Below are 22,506 nucleotides of genomic sequence, written 5' to 3'. Positions count from 1 at the left end.
AATAATGACATTGTCTTTTAGTTGATGGGGAGAAAAAAAGTAATCATCAGCTTCCAAAAGGAAAACAGGATTGATAGCTCAAACAGGAAGGGGGAAAAGCGTAATTTACCATGTGGTTCACCAGCAGCTAAATCTGTTCACTTGACACAATAAATGATGTCAGGCTTCCTCACCCACTGTGTCAACAAAATGGGTGTTGTCAAAAACATTAAGACATCTTATTGACAAACTCTCAAGTCATTATACTCTTTGAAGTGGTTTTGTCTTCTGCCTAAAATTATTGCACCGACAGCATCGATTCATCTGATACATTGATAGTGCAGCAACGAGCTCCAGGGAGGATTCTGAACCAAGGCAATCATCCAGACAAAGTTGTTTTTACTATTTTGTTAAGACTCTGAGAGGTGGTGGGTTATCAGGGACTAGCAGCTCCTTTCCAATATTCAAACAACTCTGCTTCCATAAGAAAACATTTTTTGTCAATGTAAAGAAGTTATACAGAGCCCTGTTAAAAAAAAAAAAAATAAATAAAAAGGGTTGCTGTGCATCAGGAGCTATCAACTAGGGGTTAATTGCAAATACATCATCCTAAACAGGTTGCAGCACACTATTTCAGCTAGAATATATTGCTTATTCAAATACTTTAGGGAGTACAAAGTTTCCAAGCCTCCTTTTCTTACTCAAATACCTGCACTGACTCCCTCAGACCAAATGATACAAGGAAAATCTGAGTGGTTTTGCTGGAACAGTTGTGTCTGTCAAAGAGGATTTGATCAAAAATATGTGCGATAACTTAATCACTGCAAATTAAGAAGCCTGAAGGAATTCAGGCTTGTCCAAGAGGTCAAAGGGTGAGCATGTACAGCAGAGCTCCTTGCCCAGTCCAAACTGCTGCACAGAATGAGGGTGTTCAGGCAGGGCTGTCTGCACTGCTGCTGCCCATCAGCAACTCTTACAGGTCCTTTGAACCATCACAGATCTAATCCTTCCCTAACACCAACATCAATCAGCACCAACTCCATGAAAGCCAACACCATAACAGCACCTTAGAATCAAATTGGGAGAGAAATCAAATTTGTATGGGATTGAGTGTGTAGTCACTCCAGGACAGAGGGGGAAAAGAAAAAAACGTATTTATTTTTTTGTTCTGGGTTTTTTGTTGTTGTTGTTGTTGTTCTGTGCACAAAGAAGCCTCCACAATTGCAGGGCCCATACAGCAAATTCCAGCACTGTTTTCCCTCCTGACTTTCAGGGGTAGGTGTGGTAGGTTCCAGCCAGAGGCCTCAGTGACCATTTTCCTGCTGTTCTCCTGCTCGTTGGGTTTGGCAGCTCCCAGATCCACAGGCCAGCAACAGGGACTAATAACCAGGTCTCTTAATCCCACCACAGCCTCTACACAGGCTGCAATCCTGTGCCATTGAGCATTTGGCTGCTGTGCCTAATGCAAAGTACAGAGCTGAAGATAGAAGCAAGCTGAGAGTGCCAGTTCTGTCCACTGTGGATTTGTGATTAAGTTTTGCCATTAAAATACAGTATATAAAATGCTAATTCAAGCCAAAATTATAGAGTCAGATAATATATGGAATTACTGTGCCAACAACCCACAATAAAAATATACAGTACAAATAAGTGAAAAAATCTGATGTCAAAAATATGGATAATGAAAGTAAATTGTATAAATGCAATTAATAAAGGCTTGGAATGGAAGTTTCCAGTGTGTACTTGCTGAGTTTAGATCCACTGAATATACACAGACTCTTCTATATTTAAGATGAAATAGTAATGACCAGTTTCTTATGTTTTGTTTAAATTGTATCTTTTATATCAGAAGGCATCTTGGAGTCTCCACTAAATTGTTTTAATTAAACTAGCCATTATGTTTTATTAGTTCCAACTTTACCACATTCAGACAAGAAATAAAGATGCACATGAACCCCAGAGTTTGAGATGAAGAAATCCATTCCTGCACGAGTATTCACAGCTGCTATCTCCTGCTGCCCCAGCTCTGCAGATAACAGCTACTGTTCTGCTGGACTTGTCATGTAGCCTGGAAGTCTGACAGGGTTTTTCTGGGATCCATTTGCAGCCTGTGCACAGCCTTTGCTAAGTATTTGTTTTGCTTTGCTCCAGACCCCGAGCTTGGGTGGCCTGGGTGAAGGATTTTCACATTCTGCTCCTAACAAGAAAAGATTTTTTTCTGTGTTGAAGGACTTTGGTATTAAAAAGTATCAGTGAAAATAGAAAGAGAAGGTGGTCAGACAATAACAACATTTTCACAGCTTCTGACCTCCTGGATTAGTGCTGCACTTCCATAAGAACACCAAAATATATCATTTGGCATTTCTATCAAACTCTCCATGGATAAACTAAGTGGAATATATGCACATTGTACTGCAATATCTATATTTTGCAGTGCAGAAACAAATGCATGTATGTATTACTCACCCAAACCAAGGAGTTGAAACCTTTCCTAGAGGTCAGTTTTTTTCTCCCTCTAGTTTTGTTTTATCCTTTCAATGAAAGGAATGCCTTCCTAATATTTCTCATAGGATGGAAGGCCATGAGCCACTGAGATTGAAGAAAGGATATTTGTTCCATAGAGAGTCCCAGCCTAATCTGGGGGTTGCAAAGTTATTTTGTGATCCCAGAATGAAAAGTTGCTACCAGTGAAATCCTCACAGCCTACTCCTGTTGGGCAGTTTTTCTGCAGGTTTACACAACTTTAATGTCAAGGACACTGTCCTGTAGACTTATATCTTGGCTTCTGATGAACTTTTAAAGAGATTGCAATCACACAGAATTCTACTGAAACACAATTTCCATCTCTAATCACAGTGCAAGTAATTAGTAAGGTCTCCTCAAGAATCTGATGAAACCACATGGCTAATTAGTCACATACACCACTCACACTGGCCACAGCCCAGTTGAAACCAACTTCTGGAACATCTTCCCAGCCCTGTTCAGACTGAGCTGGGAAGTTCTGCCACTGTCTTGGAGCACAGCTCTGTTGTGCTTCAGGACTCCCTACAACCTGGACTGCCAGATGAAGGAGACCAAATGAGGAACAAGAGCTACTGGGAGTGATGCAAACCCCTAAATCCTTCCTTCAGTAAGCCTCTGCCTGAAACAGATGCCTTTCAAACAGGCACACAGGGAGAAACAAATAAATTCCTGGCAATTTTCATAATAAACAAAACCAGAGTGAATCACACCGCAATAACAACTTCAGTAATATGACCTCTCTTCCTCTTTCAAAGAAAGCAAAATTATTTTGTACAAATTATAGTCTGTTCCTGCTGGGAAATGAGAACCAGTATTCCAGCTGATGCAAAATATTAGGCAAGAGATTTAAAAAGCTGCTACCCCATCTCTACACAGCAAGGGCACACACACCTTTTAGTTCTGAGTGAGAAGCACCTCCAGCCACCTCTGTAAAGTTGTTTAAATGGATTCCTACATTAGCCTCACCACATTTTTAAGGCAGTTATGGGGAATTTAGCAGGAAAATCAGCAGCCTGAGGTCTGGGTTGCAGTTTGGCTCCAGTCTGCCAGGCTGGAGCAGCACAGGTCTGACTCTGGGGGCACAGCAGTGGTCCTTGGCTGAAGACTGCTCATCAGGCAGGGGAAACACATAAATAAATCCTCATGGGCTGCTTCAGTGCACAGTCAGATACTGGACTGTCTTTGTAGAGTCAGACAAAATTTGCCTGACTTTGCATTGGTATGGACAGGGCCACACAGACCTTTCCATATCCTGCAGCAGATGCCACAGTCTGGCCCAAATTCATCCCCTGTGTTTCCAGAAGGAAAATATTCTCTCCATTTTCTTCTTCATCCACACAGATCACTGTGTCAGTACACTGTGTGGATCATCATATTATCACACACACCCTGTGTTCATCCTGCTCATCTCCTGCCTATTTACTCAGTGACTATTAAAGCAATTAGAAAAATTATTTTCCTTCCAAGCAAGCCCTACAGAAAATTCTCTTTGTTCAAATGATGCCAATGGAAAATGTTCCAGTGATGTCAGGAGTGTATTATCAGGCTCACTACAGCACAGCTTTTTGGGTAGTTTATGTCAGTATGCTAAATTAAATAATGATTAAAGTAAGTAACTCAAAAGTGGTTTGGATGTGCTTCCAAATGACAGTCTTAACAGAAGGGATTCAAAAGGAATAAGAGATACATATGTTTTGATAATCTGAAGTGAGCCAGCTTACCCAAAAAGCCACTTAATTATACCAAAAACTGAAACATCTGGTTTAGATTATCTGTTAAAAAATAGTATGGTGAAAAGTAAAGCACTCAGAGAGGAAGTATTAACATTATTTCTGACTTAGAGACTGTCATGACAGAAAAGTAATGCATTTTCTGATTATTGTTTTTGTCTCTTCAGATGGAATACAAAGAGGAAACTGAGCAAAGCAAGGAGGGCTCTTGCCTTCCCTGGGAATCAGGCAGAGGGAGGAGCTGCCCTGCTCCCAGCAGGATGGGGATGGCACTCACAGGGACTGCAATGCTGGGAGGTGCCAGAGGGACCAGGCTAATCCTGTCCCTTCAGGATCCTTTGGAATCCATCTGGTTTTCTGATGTCCTGCCACATCCAGGGTGTTTTCACATGGAAGAAGTACCAAAAAAACCCCAACCTGGCCGTTATCCATTTAACATTCTCCATTTTGAATTAAGAACATTCCTAGCATTTTTGTTGTCTGCTATTATTTATTTTCAATGTTTTGGTTTTTTTCCCCCCAGGTTGCAGCCAAGGAAAGGCAAACCTTGCAAAAGTGATGCCAGCAATTTCCCTGCACATGCAGTAGGTGCTCTCCAACCTGGAGATATCCAAATCTCTCCCTGGTACAGTAGCCTGGTATTTCTTAACAGTATCTCTGGCTGAAAAGTCACATTATAGCACTTTAGAACATTTAGAGCCTCAGGAAAACCTTTTATGTGAGCATTTTAAAGCTCAAAGCTCTAATCTAGGACTTGGTATATTTATCCAAGTCCTTAATTATTAATGTTACTCTATTGATTTGATACCTGAAACTCTAACAACAAAACCTGTGCAAACTAATTATGCCTAGCTTCCGAATTTACAGGGCTTCTCTGCTCCTCTTCTAAGTCTTCTTTTACTTAATCAATAAGGTCTGATTCATAAAACAGCACAGAGATGCCAGAACTGAGAAATAAAAGGCATATTAATTATCATATCAACTCTGCAACATCTATGTTGCTGAAGCACTTATTCACCTGAGGGATCCCAGTGATATCCAAGTTGATCTTAGCTTATTATCCTAATGCAGGCAGTACAATCAATCCTAACAGTATTTTAATTAATTCTGAAATAGAATTTTTTTTAAAAAAATCAGTGGTTTCTCCATGCTAGGATTTGTAGCACCAGTTTCTGGAGGCAGGGCAGCTTTGCCAGCTTTCTGCAGGAAGAGTAAATTCACAAACCTGTCATCCCCCAGGCTCTTTCTCTCCTCCTGGTTGTCCTTCTGCAGCACCAGCACCAGTGCTGGGCTCTGCTGGTTTGCAAAGAGAGGTCAAATAATCCTCATCTGCCCCAAAAACACTGAATCAGTTCCCTAATACAGCTGATTTAGGGCCAGATTCTGATGCCTTGCTTTATTTTTGAGTAGCATCCTTACAGGCAAGACTGTTTCTGGAGCAGTGCTCATGCTCAGGGCTGGCAGGGTTACCATATGTAAGTCAAAGTTTTCAAAAACATCACCAAATCAGCAGTACACAGTTTTGAAAGCACATGATACACAATATTTGCTGTACTTATTCCTGCTCAGTTAGTAATTTTTTCTTCATTTTATGCAGGTATGTAACAATATAGAGGGGGAAAGATATTTAATTGTCACCAATATATTTGGTGTTCTACGACAGTCAAGATTATTAGTCCTTGACTACAGATCCCCAAACCACCTCAGAAATGTACTTCAGACCCTTGTATCTCTAATACAAAACTGGTAAATGAAATGAGAAATTTGGTCCTGACATATTTTTAATCCCCATATTTGAACATCTATTTCACTTTTATTATTGTCACAGTCACTGGGTATATAGACTAGAGAATTGTTTTCTTCAAATCCTCTGATCTATCCAGTTCTTAAACAAACATGCTAGAGTCATCTTGAATCCTCTTGCTTTCTAAATGCCATTTCTGGTAGAAAAAAATAATTTAGATGTTAATCAGAAAAGGAATGTACAGCTCAAATTTTAAATTTTTTCTTTTTTTTTTTCCTTTAAGCTACCCAGAAATAGACCAGCTTAAATTCTTGAGTTTACTGAGACCACTCCAAGATTACAACACAACCAATGGTGATCAGAGTTTGGTCTAAATGTCTCTGTTAAGACCAATCTCCATGAATTCCAAGTAAGAGAAATGTACATCACAAAGAGAGATAATTTACAATTTTTATAACCATTATAATTTGTAGCACACAACTAACCACATGGCCATTCTTTCAAAATATAAAGATAAATCACGAGAAACTCAAAGACGTGTTTAATGTTTGATGACAAATGGACACTAACAAACACTTACTGCAATAAATTCCTGTTAAAAACAGAGATTATGGGAAAATGCTTAACAAAGGTGATTAGCAGCACTTATTTTAAAATTCTTTCCCATTGTTCTTTCAAGTGCATGGACCACCAAGTTTCATTTAATCCTTTCTAATTCTGGGCAAGATAATTATGGCAAATAATGGTGAATGAATCACATGCCTGTACAGGAGTATCACAGCCATTGTGGCACTTGGATGAATGCTGTGTCAGAGGATTAATGTGGTATAATACTGCATTTGCTTTTGCAGCCTGTTATTTTAATCTTGTGAGCTGCCTTTCATCAAGGTGGGGAAATACAGTGAGGTTACTGTTGATCTCAGGCAAACAGAGAGGAGGCCGTGTCACATCCAAGTCCTTCAGTCCTATAGGGGACTCTTGGCAGCTTCTAAAAGTCTTGTTTTGTGCATTAATGGAAGGAGAGAGAGGACTTGCCTGTGCTAGGGGAAAGTTGGCAGGTGAAGGAACAGCACAAGAATGCCATTGTGCCAACAAGTTACTTAGTTCTGAGTAGCAGGCAGTGTGCACCCAAAATTCACGGGATCCTAAAACTGCAGAAACAGCAAATCACTGACTTGTCACTCACTGCAGATGGGGAGCAGAGACCTGCCAATGGCACAGAGAGAGATGGACTGCAGTAGCCAAGCTGTCTACAGAAGAAAGTGGGGTAGGTCTTGTCTAAAGGGGAGCAGAACCCTTTAAACTCCTTCCTCTTGCCTCAATAGGCTTTCCCCACTATCCAGGCTGAGGGCTTTGCCATGGCACTGACTAATGTATTCCTGACAGAGGCCACTCCTCGACTTTGTCATGGACCAGTCTGATCCTAATCAGTAGAGACTTCTCTCTCTCTGAATGACAGGAGTGTTTGGAAGTGCTGGAATTGTCCATTTAGTCACTGTGCCTGTCAGATTCCACCTAGAAATGTGTGCTCTGCAATCTCTGCAGAAAGAAAAGCAGCATGGGGGTGTGAAAACTGTTCAGAAGCAAATACTGCTTCCCCAAGCCACTGCCCAAGACATAAAAGGAACTCAGAATGCACTGCAGATCAGAAAAAATTCCATTAAATTCTACCCATTATATATTCTAAAGCAAGATGGCAGAGTGCCAAAATACTTAAACAAAGCAGGTTGTTGGGTTTTTTTTTTTCACACAATTTCTATCCCACTGAGAAGTAATAAGGCCTGGAGATCTTATAAAGAAACCTGTTCTTGAAAAATTTATGGCCCAGATTTATAGGTCCAAGAAATGAGGATGGTTCAAATTAATTTCCTATAAGCATCTACTTTCAAGAGTTCTTCTCTGAAACAAACCTGAGCCAGATTTTTTTGTTTCCCAGTTAGCTGCCCTTTTACACTGGCTGAGTCATATGAAGGGGATGGAAGATGGCCACAGCTGCATGTTTGGGAATTCCAGCAGCTTTGGAGAAGTCTCCAACTGCTTTGAATCACTGGAATATTTTCTTGGGCTTTGATTGCAGAGGAACACCTTTGAGCACACCTGAAACCTCTGTTAAACCCTCTGTGGCTGGCACCCAGCACCTCACCTACTCCAGATTCTGCTGGGGTCACCACTGTGGAGATTCCAAATCCAAAAGCTCTATCCACTTGTGGATTTGCAGAAGTAGCTGAGGGGTTTGTTTTGGAGTTTTTTGCTTGGTGTTTATGTGAACAAAAGGTTTTGGATTACATTTCATGTAAAAGTTGCAGAAAAAGTCCTTTCAGCTGAGACTGCTGAAATTAAATATTGACGTTTGATTGGACACAAGTAATTCAGGGAAGTCAACATGAATTAATTGGTGCAATGCTGGGCTGCCAAACTGGCATTATTTTTATTATTTCTAGTTCTAAAAATAGATTTGGCCACTCAGCAGGGGTCAGCTTTTCTTCTGGAAGATAAGCCCATCATCAACCTTCTAATAATCATGAGTTGTCCACCTTCTGTGCTGTCCATTGCCCCAGATAAAGCAGGATTAGCAGTAAGAATTCAAAGCTTGCACAGTTCACTTCAGCAGGTCGAGTGAAGCTTTCAACATCTGCTTGAAGATCTTCTGAAAACTTCTGCATTACTGTGCAAGTGGGAAGCAGCAAATTCAACCCAAAGAAAAAATCTGAAATGCAGAGTCCTTTGAAAATCTGGCACCAAAAAGGCAATAAAAGACTGGCAGGAGAGCACCTTGATTTTATCTGAATTCCCTTGGTTAGAGATGAACTAACCAGACATTTTATATGACCCTAAACCTTACCACAGTCCATAAAATGAATGAAAATACAGGAGCTGGGAAGAGATAGTAAAGCATGTATTCACTTTAGTGGAGAGGAAAAGTTAAATAATTTAGCATTAAAAAGGAGGTGATTTAGGTATTGAAGACAAAAGTATACAGAGAAAGACATAAAGCAAAGTACAACTTCCGTGCAAGCAGGTGGATGGTATGAAAATGTCAAGGTGACAGAAATTGGTTGAAGATATTTCAACCCCCTGGACTGAAATATTTGGGGCTGTTTCCAGGCCATGTTTTCATGCAGGGTAAATACAGAGATCTGAGCAGCAGTTGTAGCAAATAGAAGCCACATCAGTCAAGCTGAAGTCATGCAATTTAATCCTGCATGTCCCCTACCTTGTTATATTAATTCCTGATTACACTATACTTAGAGAAAAACATGTGTTTACTGGCAGGCTACAGAGAAAGCAAAGGCTGGGGAAATCTTAAGTCAAGGCATTGCATAAATAGAAATTTGAATACCAATTTCCACAGGAAGGGAATTTCCATTATTACTACATGTTGATAATGTACTTCACAGTGTAAATATCTTTAATTGACACAAATGGATTATTTTTTTAATCTATGGGTCTTCTCTCATCTTGCAGTAAATCAGAAGTCCTTTTGCTGATATCTGCATTGTCATATCACAGTACAACTGGGATGAAAGGAAAACTACTGAAAAAGCAGATATTTTAATCCAGAGTGGTTCTGGTTCAGGATGTTCTCATTTGAATCACAGATGAAAAGGAAGGATGGTCTATGAGACTGGACTGAGAGTTTGAGATAGAAACTCTACTCCTCATAAGGACACCAAACTTTGGCAGATAAATTGAGCAAATAATTTGGCATTATTGCATCTCAGTATCCTATGAAGCTAGCTTGATGTTTTCCTAACACTAAGGAGTTTTGTAATGGGAAAAAAAAATAAAGTTAGAGACTTTAAAAGCAACCAGGCAAATAGTTTTTCTTGTAAATGGTAATGGAGTTTTAAAAACAAGTTCAGAAGAGTGAGAATTTAATGCTACTTTCAGGGGGGTTTACTATATTAAAAAGTGTTGGGGATAAATGCAGAACAAGGATACCCACTGGTTCAAATAAATAATCAATAGAAGGGAGATTTTAGATTTGTTTTCAATTGAATTAGTTGCCTTGGATTCATATTCTGGCAATAACATACCTACTCTGCTTTATTGTACATTTTAGAGCTATATAAGCATATCAAGGTAAAAAATGACTTCAGATTTCAAATTAAAACCTTGGTAAAGTAACAAGAGATTGAACTCGCTCAGGGAAAGAAGAAAAGAAATAGAGGGGAGGTGGGTTTAATTCAGTCTCTGAAAAAGATAATAGTGAAAGGTCTGACTTTGCTTATGCCAAAGGCATTTTGCCATCTACCTCCACAGAGCCAGGACAACAGTGCTGGGGTTTGTCGAGCCTCAACCCACAAACTGTGAGATGGAGAAGGGAATTTCTAAAGTCAGTGGGATTCCCCACAGCTCTCAGGATCGGAAATTTTGTGGGCAACTATGTATAGAACTTGTTTGAATTTTGGCCCAAGAGTTTTCTCATTTCCATTGACAGTCTCCATAAAACCCCTCTTGTGCAACTCCACTATCTTTTCATCTTGGGATGCCAAAATATAAGAGTCTGAACATCTGTTTGAAAAACAGAATATGCCAATATTTAAATTAGCAATGGTTTCTTTTCCCTCCAAGACTATCAACTAATTATTTGAAATAGATTTACCCAAATATTGCACTTAGCTCCACATTACACACACATAAATGAGAACAGAATTTGGCCCAATATGTTTAAGCTAAGCACATTTTTGCAGCTATGAAAAGTAATCTGATTTCCATGGAATAGTTCATACATGGCAATTTGCCTTCCTGGGCCTCAGTTCATGTCAAGCCTTTTCACTCTGCTCATTTTATGAAGATTTAATTGAATCCTACTTAAATAGCATCAACTAGCACTTATTCATAAAGCCATCAAGCCTTTCATCACAAATTCATCGTTTTGTAATCCATTAAAAAAAAAAAGAAATAAATTATATATATTCAGTCATACTATCACTGGAAACACTTAAAACAAACTCTTCTGTCCACAGTCTTCTACCATAATTTTGAAACCTCATTTTGAATTCCCATTAGGAAAAATCATATTTTGACAAAAGGTGACTTTATTTTTCACCATTCTCTTGCACAAAAATGTGATGGTGATGGTGAAGTTACTGCTGAATGGCCAAGTAAGGTTTGTCTTAGGATAGACAGAAATACAAAATAATGGGAGGTAGGAAAGCAAAACTGTTTGTGCTTACCCAGAAGAGCATTTCCCCAGTAGCAGAAAGGGATGGCACAGCCAAACTCTCCCTAATCCACCTTTGTTAAAAACTCTGCCACAGCAAGTGTGGATCATGCAAACCCCATACAGTCCCTAAAATGGATTAAACCAATTTCGAGAGAAGTTTTGTAGGACTGTCAGAAATTCCTGAGGAAGGTAAAATCTGACTCCCAACAGGTGTAATTTATCAATATACAGAGATATTTGGGTAGCAAAAAAACCATCCTCCGAAGAAACAACAATTAAAAAATTAACTAAGACAAAGTCCACCCAAAAGCAGAGGGATGAAATCTTTTCTTAGCAGCCCTGCTGCAGCAGCCCAGCCATCCTGCTGGGAGGGAGGCAGCACTTCTTCCCCTCCAGCACCAGCAACATCTGCACCAACACTTCTTTTACCCCTGTTACTTTATCCCCCAGTTTATTACCTTTAGCACCTCAGCATCAACACTGCTGAAACTATATTTTCTGAAAGAAAATCTGAGTACTTTGCCATTGGGTAAATTCTTCAATTTGCTGCCTCCCTCCCCCCAACCCTTTTGACCCAGGTTGTTATTTGCCAGAACAAATTGGATCTTACATTATTGGTTCTTGTTCTTTACAGTCGCAGAGCTGGTACCATGCTGTTCATAACAACCTTTCCAAAATAACTCAGACATGCCTCAGGTAATTAAGGAATTATATCCTCCCAGCCAAACAATACCATATTTCTTATTTCCATCATATAAATGATCCCACAAGGGACCAGGAAGCCTTTTTGTCTCATAAAAATAGCTTACACAGGTGCATACTTAAAGCATGATTTCTTGTTATTATTTGGCATGGTAAAGACATGGTGGATTTAACCTCTTTGCAGTGATGAAAACCATGTGGATTGTGGCAATGCCCACCAATACAGACCTCTGATAGTGCAGGCAGAGCAGGAAAATTGACTTCATTCATCCAGAATTGGATGGAGATGATTTTCATTGCCTGTGATCTTCAATTTATTTGATTCTGGATTATACCTTCAGAGATGTAGGTAGGTAGAGTCCTTATAGTTTGAAAGGAAAATCATGATAGAGGTGAGGAGATACCCATTCCATATCTACTTCACTGCCTTGTCAAAATGCAATGGAAAATAAAAATAATTCCCCTTTTTATTTCCTTATTAATATTTCACATAAAAGCAGAGGAAACATAGAAAACCACCAGAAATTCTCAAAGCAACAGAAAGGAAGGGAGAGGTAAAAGTGGGAAAGCAAAAACTTCATATTGCATGTCCCCACCATCAGGCTGACTCCAGCCCCATTGGAGTTGCAGACGTTTGGGCAGCCCAGCCTGCCCTGCACTTTCCCTGCCTGTGTCACTCCAGTGTCTTTCCAGTCCCCTCTCCTCTCTGCTGACCCTTTTGTTCTCCACTTTTACTTTGCTTGTTTTAGTTTTGCACCCTTTTATCTGCGTTCTTTCACACCTTTTCATTTAAAGAGGTTTTCTTCATTGCTATTAGTATCCTCTAGAAATTTAATGCAGAGTTTCTGAGCCTGTGTTAAGTAGGTAACTCCTCTGTTACTACCTGTCTGCTCATAAGGGCAGTAACATTTTCAGGAAAGACCAACATTCAGGTCTTGTTTTCTCCTGTAAGTCAAACCTCACTTCCAAAGGTGTCGAGCAGACTCCTTCCAGCATTCACAGGTACAGTCTTTGTGCTTCTCTCTATGAGCTTGTCCCCCCAAATATTCAGACTTAACACACAGAAAGTTTCTTGGCTGATCCAACCACAAAGAACACAGAGGTCTGAGACTGTTGGAAATTAAACCACAGTGCAGAGGAAGGACATTCCCATCTCCTCACAAAGGGTTGGACTCTCTTTGCCTCATGCTATATTCACTGTCAATTAACACATTTTACAGCGAGGATTTCAGTCTCTGGAAGGTCCCCTCAGCTTCCTCCTGCAGCCAGGTGTTTCCTGGCAATACCTATTGTCCCTCCTCATTCCCTCGCACCAACTGGAGAGCTCTTGCTTGCTTCTTTTGTTCAGAGCATAATCTGCCTCCACGCACGCTTTTCTCACACTGGGAAAGCATCTCCCATCTGGCCAGAATCAACCTTCCTTTCCTTTCTCACCAGCCCTGCCAGATAACAAGGGGCTCATCCTCCCACAGCCAGAGCCCACGGCTGCGCTCTCCAAGCGGAGCAGGACCGGCGCCAGCTCCACATCATGAGCAGCAGCACGCTGTGAGACAAACAGGGACATTATTCCAAGTTTCAGCTTCCTCTTCCCTTTCATGGTACAGTATCTGCTTAGTTCATCAAGGCAGAGAGCAAAGTGCAGTCCAAAAACGTGTGCCAATATCCTTCCAGTGCGCATTAAACCCGAGTCCCTCAGCTATCTGCACTAAATAAATCCCATGCACTGCACAGAGCATTAACCACTTCACTGAACCAGGATGGACAGGGCAGGGCATGCTCTGCTTTGTGGAGCTGGAGAACATTTCCACAGGCAGCAAAATGCCTGTGTTTGCCTCTACAGCAGCATGGTCCTTGCCTGGTGCTTTGGGGAACAGCCCTGTGCAGGTGAGTTAACCCAGCTGGTGAGTTAACCCAGCTGTCCCAGAGGAATCCCAGGGGCATTTCCTGCAGTGGCTGGAGCTGGGACACTGCCATGGGCACCAGCAGCCTGTTATCCCTCTCCTTTCCCAGCATGAGGCCAAAAACTTCTGTGTCTAATTCAAAAAACTTCTCCAAGGCTGCTGTGATTCACATGGTGGATCAGGGATTGCCTGTGATGAACATCATTGCTGAGCAGCCCGTGGGCACCAAGCTCTTGATCAGGGGAATGTCAGCCCTGGGATTTTTCACACACAAAAAAACAGGGTCTTAAGTCACCCATAATTGCACCTGATGATGTAAAACTGTCAGAAAAATAATTCAAGTTAAATGCTAGATCTTGGTTATATATTTATCATTCTGGTGCCTTCTTCAACTCCCTTTTCCCCTTTTTTTAGTTTTTCTTTTGGGAAGATGAGGCTGCTTTGTTTTGTTCTAATTTGTTTTTTTGTTCCTGCCAATTGTGTGAAATGGAACATATTTGGGAGGAATGAATTAAATTTTACAAAAGCTCTTCTAATAATATATATTTTAAAAAATAAGCAAAGAATAACAAGTATTTGCCCAGTAGATGAACTGTAAATGTTATCAGGCAAAGTAAACATTCCAACTGTAATTGTTATTGTAGATGGATGAATTCATAAATATGGAAACACTAAAAAAAAATGGTGTAATACAGAAACAAAATGCAATGGACTGAGGAAAGAATGCAGCATGCAGCAGGCTGGGCAAAGGCAGTTCAGAAAGGTTACAGAGCTAACAAGAGCTGAAAACCAGAGCTCTCTAAAGTGGCACCAGTGCTGTGGGAGCTGATGCAAACATTCATCACCTGTTCACCCCTGGGGATGTTGTTGATTCCAGCTATGAACCCAGAGGAAGGGACTCCAATCCCCTCTGCCCAACTCCAAACAACATGCCCTCATTAGGAGTGCAGGCTGCATTAGGGGAGCACTTTTGAAGTTCTCCTCTCCACTGCCTCACCCTGCAGGCTTTGGCTCGTGGCACAGGTGGCACAGGTGGCACAGGTGGCACACAAATCCCTTTGGAAACCAGAGGGTGTGCTCCAGGGATGTGCCACCACCCCTGACAAGTCCTTGGGCTTGCACTGGTGGCAATCCAGGCTGAGTCCCCCCCTAAGGAGCCCTGCAGACATGGGGCTCTGAGCATGGAGTGATCTGCTCCCACTGCACCCAGGGGACACAGACACACCCCAGGCTGGAGCTGCTCTACCAAGGTTCCAGAGGACAATTCACCTAAACAGGGATGCTGTTTACTCTGCACTGCCCTCAGTAGGATTTTTTAACTCCCATTCTCTTTCACTGCTGGCTGTCAGGCAAGCATAAATATGTGTGATAAAATCATATTGACTGACTTAGGGGGGTTTTGTGTTACTGGTGTTTTTCTTAGAGCTCTGCCTTATGGGAGACCCCGCACTCCTGACACTCTGTACCAGATTCAAAGATATTCTGGACTGTTTGACAGATATGATTGCATGTAAGGAGTGAAAGCTTCACCCTCCAAAGGCACTCTGGGCAGATTCAGGGGAAGTAATGCAACCAAATTCCTGCCTGGCCCACGGAGCTAACACAAAAAAGGAATTCTGTGTGCACTGTTCTCACAGCACACATCCCCAGCCTGGGGCCAAGCTCAGGCAGCAGAGGAGTGGAGGTCAGGAAGCCTGGCCATGCCCTGGCACCTCTCCTGTCTCTGCTTTGGCAAAGGGTATCCTGGCAAGGATACCAATACCCCAAAATTGCATCTTTCCCCCTGTCCCAGCCCCATTCACACCAATCAGGGGGCTGCATGTTCTGTTTCCCCTCTGCTGCTGTTCTGGCCTGCACACAGATAAATGGATAAATGGCCTGCTCATCCTGCAAAGTCAGGCTGGTTCCTTCCTTTCCAAGTGCTCCAGATCCCTAGTGGGACGGTCAGTGACAGCAGACACTTCTCATAATTTTCAGTTGAGTTGCTCCATTGAAATCAAGCTGTACTTTAAGGAAAGGAGCATTATCTCCAGCCTGACTCTTTTAGAAAGCTGCCCTTCACTTTGCCAAACTTCCATCAGTACTTGCACCCTTGGTTTCCTCCACATGATGCATTGCAAGCACAAATATTAGCCCTCAGCTGATCTGATCTTCAATCATGAAAAGCTGTCTCAGAGCTAATGCCTGCACCCACGGTTCATTAGCAGGCAGGGAAAAAAAAAGCTTCTGAGAAATAGGAAGGCTGGTCCCTTGCTCATCTGAAAATTTATCTTGAATATTCAGTACAACCTCAGTCATTAGTTTCCAAAGTCACATACGGAGCAGATAGATGTCAAATCAATATCAAGACAGATAACTTCTTATCAGTGGGAATGGATACTGAGAAACAGCCTCTGTGTGATGGTATCATTTCATTAGGTTAGTTATCAACAACCAGTGCCATATGTGACAATCTCATATAGCCCTGGAAAAAGCCTGAGAGATAATAGTATGCTTTATAGCTTAATTCTCTGCACCAGTTAATTATATGGCACATTAAATCTACCTCAAAATAAACAAATATTGTAATTATAGCAAGAAAAAAAAATGTATGTCATTCTCATCAACCAAAGTTTGGCTAGGGGAGCTGGGTACATTTAGAAATCTAAATCAATATGTAGATCTGAATACAGATATTTAGGTGACCAGCAATCCTTAAATGTTGTGCTGATCAGACATCATTAAATCAAAATATTACTTTAATTGAGGAAAGACATCTTTCCCTTTGTTTTTCATTTAAACAATCGTTTCTATGTTGGACTACTTTCCTTGAAATATAAATACAAATGCTTGAAATACTGACAAATCCATACTTCAGATTCATTTTTACCACTTTTGCCTCATACAGCAGCACATGCAGTAAGATACAAGTGAATTAATTTCATCACTGTGATGGATTATAAGTATGCAAATCTAATGGATCCCCCAGTGTTCCTTTGCTATCCTATTACTCCTGCTTACAAAAGATTGCAAAACTTTCATTACATTGGCCCATCACTCAAACACTGAGTCAGCTACTTCATCTTTCTCTGTCTCTCTCCCTGTGGTTCTATTTATATCAAAGAGATGTTGGACAGCCCTGCACAGAGCAGCAACCAAACCACAGTCCCTCCAGCAGCAAAGACCACTGAAATCAGATTCATGAAGACTCCTCTGGCACACCTCTGCTGTGTGTTTGCAGGATGGGCTGGATCACAATACACTCTCCATCCTGTGCTTCCCTTCTCCCAGAGTAAATAAACCCAGCTAATTAGGTTAAGGGATGAGTAATGTCACAGCTGCAGCAAAAGACTCTCAGAGAGGAACTATGGAATAACTCAAGCATTTGAAGGAGTACAGAAGCAAGTGCTCTGCAATAACCCACCATATATCAGAATAATAGAAGGAGACAGAATTTGGCAGCAGACAGGACGCGGCAGTATTGACATACATGGGTATGTCCAACATAAATATTGCAAGATCTTTTATCAACAGTTTCTAAACACAACAGGAATGTGCATGGAGTGCAGCAGCTCAGCTCCCAACAGCACCAGGCTAGAGATGACCAGATTTTAGATGGAGATTGTGAGAGGGGTAGAGAAGAAAGGAGGAGGAGGGGAGAATGCTTTGCAGCTTACTAGGTCACTTTCAAACCAGCAGCATTGGTGCCAAATGGAGCTTTCTAATTACTCTTATTTTCCTGCTGAAATTGCAAGAGAGGCACAAAAAGCTGCACAGTGCTGGGGTGATTCACATGTTTCTGGAAGCTGCAGCCCAGGCAATCCCTCCCTGGCACTGTGGCTGTTGTCTGTTGAGGGTATTAGGGTTTAGTAGCTCCAGGCTGATCTGATGAAAAGCAGTGACAGATATTCAGTCTATAGAATTGCACTGGGGAAAACAAGCTTTTTGCTTTCCAAACAGTATACTTTAGAAGTAACAAAAAGATATTGTTTTTCATATTTAAGCTCCTTAAAGTTGTTGTTTCATAAAAACTGTGATATCCATACCATTTCTCTATGCAACAGCATTTGAAAAGACTTCCAACATGAAAAAAAGCTCTTTTAATTTTTTCCACTTTCTGAAAACACAAGCTTGAATGTGTGAAAACAGTCTCAGCCAGCACAAAATTAGTTACTCTCCAGACCACCTATCTAGTGCCACACTGAAAAATCTGATTTAGCAATTCTACACATCCCTCTCCTACTGGGCATCTCCAAACATTTCTCCTGTTTTCTCCAAGACACACTGACAGAGCCCTGGCTGAGTAAAATATATTTCTATTTTCTATTGCATTTGTGGTTACCATCAAATTTCTGGGAGTGGTTCCTTGCATCCTACTGAGCAGAAATGAGGGAGACACCCCTTGAGTTCAGCCTGCTCTAGATGTACCTCAGCCCCCAAAAAGGCAAATCAGAATCCCCAGCCTGTCTGACCAGCCAGCTATTCTACACCCACCACCAAGATGATTCAAAGGGCTCTTGCCAAAGATATCAAATTTCTACCAAACACACCCTTCAAAATTAATTAGCACTGCCTGCCCTAACCCACTGCAGATATCACACTTGGTACCTCAAACTGAGCTGGAATTAAAATACTCCAAAGGGCCCCAAAATGCTTACAAAGACCCAGAACTGAATTGCTCATATTTTCATGAGCCTAAATAGTGGGTAGGATTAGGGAATAACAAGCAATACAAATTAAATATCCAGCTTTGTATACTTTAAGCTGATGTTGCCTCCTAATTAAAAAAATAATTTAAAAAAAAGGAAAACAACAAGAAAGGAAGTATGAGAAATCTTATGAATCCTTGCATGAGTCAACTTTAATAAGAAAGGACATGAACATCCACACTCAGAACCCTGCAGACATTGAGGTGATGCTTCTCATGCTCTTCCACACTGGCTACAAAGGAGCAGTCAACCACTAGCCCAAGGGCTGCACCAACAGAACATGCGATGATCCCTGAGCATGTGGTCAGTCAAAGAATTTGGGGAGATGTTGTCCTTGCTCTTCAATTCTGGGAAATTCCAGGAATATCTTTTCTCCTCCACCTCAGTCCTCTGCATTACCAATTCACCACCTAGGCTGAGAATTCTCCACTGGAAAAAAAGAAAATCAGCAGTGTGATGATAAGCAAAAGGGTGATGGTTCAATACATCACCCAACACAAGGAGGGGGGAGGGTAGTCTGAAGAAACAGATTTTATTTGCAGTGCACCATAAGCAGTACTTTTTGGGTGCATTAAATATTTGTTTTCTACAAGTTGTGTTGTTCACCCTTCTTAGGGTCGAAAGGAATATTTTAATGTTTTTCAAAACTTTACACATTCTGCCTGGGGAAATTGTTCTACCAAAGAGGTTAGAGCCTCTGGAAAATATTATCCTGGCTTGTGCTTCCAAAGAGACTTACAGATCTGTAAAAAAGACTATTAGCTCAGCATCTTTTTATCCATACATTCAGCCCTACCAGAGTGCAAGGTATTATAGTTTAATTCCATTAGGAGTCCCACCAGCAAGATACTGGAAGCATCCCAGGGGCTGGTTGTTTAAAGGTGAATCAAAGCTCTCTGGCACTGAGCTGAAGGCCATTCAGGCAGCCTGAGAGTCACTGACTGCCCAGGCTGTGCTTCTCCACAGCTGCTTTAAGGATGTGGACACTTCTTTGTCACTGGGGTGATTATCACAACCTTTCCCTTCACTCCAACTGCTTTGTTCCATGTGTTTTACACATCCACTCATTGATTTCCCTGACTGGTTTTGGCATTATGGTTTGTTCTTCCAAGCTGCTAAGCAGGACTTGGAGCTTTTATTCACTTATCCAGGCTCACTGCATGGCTCCATTTGAGGTGTGCTCATCAGGCCTTCAAATTCCAACACATTTTGAAGAAATATCACGAGGAAAAAAATATCCACGGCTTTATTTTTAAAAATAAGTGTCAGATCACACAGATGAAACCCAACAGAACAGGTCTCACTGTAAAAGTGACACTGTGCTACTTTAACTGGCCTGTAGAAAATGTATAACATTTTTAGACAGGAATTCTGTTAATTGTGCAAGTTAAGATGGTTCATTTGCATCAAAAACAATAAGTTGGCACAAAAGCTTGCTACCCATGCCAGATCTAAAGGTGCTACCATGACGGTAAGAGGAATTGGTTTAAGAAACCATTTATTTGATGAAATTGGAGGATCCCCAACTTCATAAATCAATTCCCAAATTGCAGGAAAAAATATTACCTTTTAAATGCCCCTAATTGTTATTCATTATTCTAGGCCCTCTAAACCTCACCAGAGTGGTTTATTGATGATGTAGTCTTCAAAGAACATTATTCAGGCAATGGAAAGGGAAAAAAAAAGAGAAGAGGAAAAAAAAAAAAAAGAGTACTGCACCAGCATAATGAATTGCATTGGACAACATTGAGAAGTTTTAGTTTGTTTGCTTTAAGCTAATTTTAGAAAAAGGTGGATTTTTCCCCCCCTCTTATTCTTTCTTGAAGTCAATTTAAAAAGAAACAAATTTATTTAATAGGAAAAGGCAGAAGTTAAATTAATATAAAATTACATGTGTTTTAATTTGTAGGTTAACTCTTAAAATACCAAATCCTTCAGTACAAGACAGGGTTCATTTTCTGGATGGCTTCTGACTGCAGATTTTGTGTTGTTGAGGTGTTTGTCTAAGGACTCAACACCTGAGGTACCCCCCTGGCTCCACAGTCACCTTTGTCACTGGCCACAGCATAGCCAGGTTTTCACATGGTGGCTTTAAATCACAGGTTTTTGGACTGCAGAATTTCTCCTAAGTCAGGGGAAGTTCAATGTGCACATTAGACCTGATTTAGTGAAGGACTTCAGTGTGCCTAATGTTAAGCATGCAAATCGTCCTATTCATTCCTCTGGGACTAATTCACTGGGTAAAATATTGGCTCCAATAAAAGCATAATTCCCACTTAGGGTGTTTCTTTAGAGGCAATTCCTTCACAGGACAAAAGCAGATGGAGGTGCAATACAGACACTGTTGAGAAACTACAGTTGGGGAAAAATCATTCCATGAAAGAAGGAATAAAATCACACTGGGGGGAAGTTAAAAAGAACAGTATGAAGAGAATGAGAGGCATCCAGTGACAGAGAAAAGATACTAGGAGAGGGGGAGAAAAACAGGGTCCTGCATGGGGCTTGAGAAAACCTGCTGGAAGAAGTGCATTTGTCTGTCCAGGGCAGCAGTCACACACCCATTGCAACAGCAACTGTGCTTACAAAGGCCATGAAAAAATTTAAATTTAAGCTGATGAGTCAAAAAAAATTGAGGAAAAAATACTATGACCTTCCCATAGTGCAAACTGATGGGAATTTTCCATGGAATTTAAAAGGATTTCTGAGTGATTCAGCAGGGATACCTAGGAAAACTATTTAATAGAGGATGTTATCTGTAAATAAAAAAAAAAATAAATAAAAATGTAAGGAAAGGAAGTCCTTGTTCTATTCTGTTTACAAATCCTTCCTTGGCATTCCTGATAATGCTAGTGAAGCAATAGATTGGGATTCTACTGGGTGGAGTTTATAATTAATTAATCTATCAAGTAGGCTCTAACCACAGGCCTGGTCACCCTTAAATTATAGGGAAACTCTTGTTCCTGATATTGGAACAAAGAGTGAAACACAATTTCAAGAATCATCTGTATCTCAGACAGGTCTCAGTAAATCACAGGCTTTGTGCTCACAGACACACAGGTTACAACCTAAATAATTACATCTATGCAGAGAAAAAGTATCACTCCTGAGTGATGGAAGTGATTTTTAGTGCAACTCATTCAGTGACTAACACAAAATTGGGGTTCCCAAGATAAAACAACCCCAAGGGGTGAGAGCCAAGGCCAGGATTCCTCAGCATGGAATCTCTCCCAGCTTCTGAGCAGTTCTGCCCTCAGCTGCAATGCATATTAAGCCCTGACTGCTTACATTTCCATATCCTCCCTGAAAACTCTCCTGATAGTTTCAGAAGATCTGCTAAATCACCAGATCTGAACTGATTCTGACCATGCAAGGGGAAAAAAAGTAGAGACTAAAAAAGAGAAATAGCAAAAGAAACTTCAACATTTCTCAGTCTTTTAGAAAAACTAAACTAAACTAAAAAAAAAAATCCCAAGAAGACAACAGTGTTTTCTTTCACTTTTATTACAGAATTTACCCTGGGACTGGGCAGATTTCAGACAAGCTGGCACACAACAAGAGAAGGTGAGGGGGGCACTGCTCCATTAATTTTCTCTCTTGTTCCCTCTGCAGCAATCTAAACAGAACTAATTCTGATGTTCCAGTGTGTGTTGTCTGCCTCAAAGTGAGAACAAAACAAAAGCAGCATTAAACTGAGCTATGTGGTCATCCACACACCATACTGGTTTGGATGACTCTCTGTCTGTGTGGCTTTTTGTATTAGAGCTGGTATCAATGGCCTCCTTGTTGTCTGTTGAGCCCCCATGGGGTTACATGAGTACTATCTCAATTCAATAGCTTTTCTCTCAACCATTGTCTTTTAATATAGGTTTATAGTCCTCAAGGATATATGCTGCATTACAATTAGTCATAATGTCCAGCAGCTACTGAGGCTTATTTGCAACACAGAGTTTATTGCCCTTTGTGAGGCTGACAAAGAGATACTTGTTGAGAGCTGTACACAAAAGGCAAATACAATGTATGAATTTCTCAGCAATATAAAAGAGGAAAATAAAAGCTGGTCAGTAAATAG

The sequence above is a fragment of the Erithacus rubecula genome, assembly GCF_903797595.1.
Source record: "Erithacus rubecula genome assembly, chromosome: 12".
NCBI lineage: Eukaryota > Metazoa > Chordata > Aves > Passeriformes > Muscicapidae > Erithacus > Erithacus rubecula.
Note: the sequence above shows the minus strand (reverse complement) of the source record.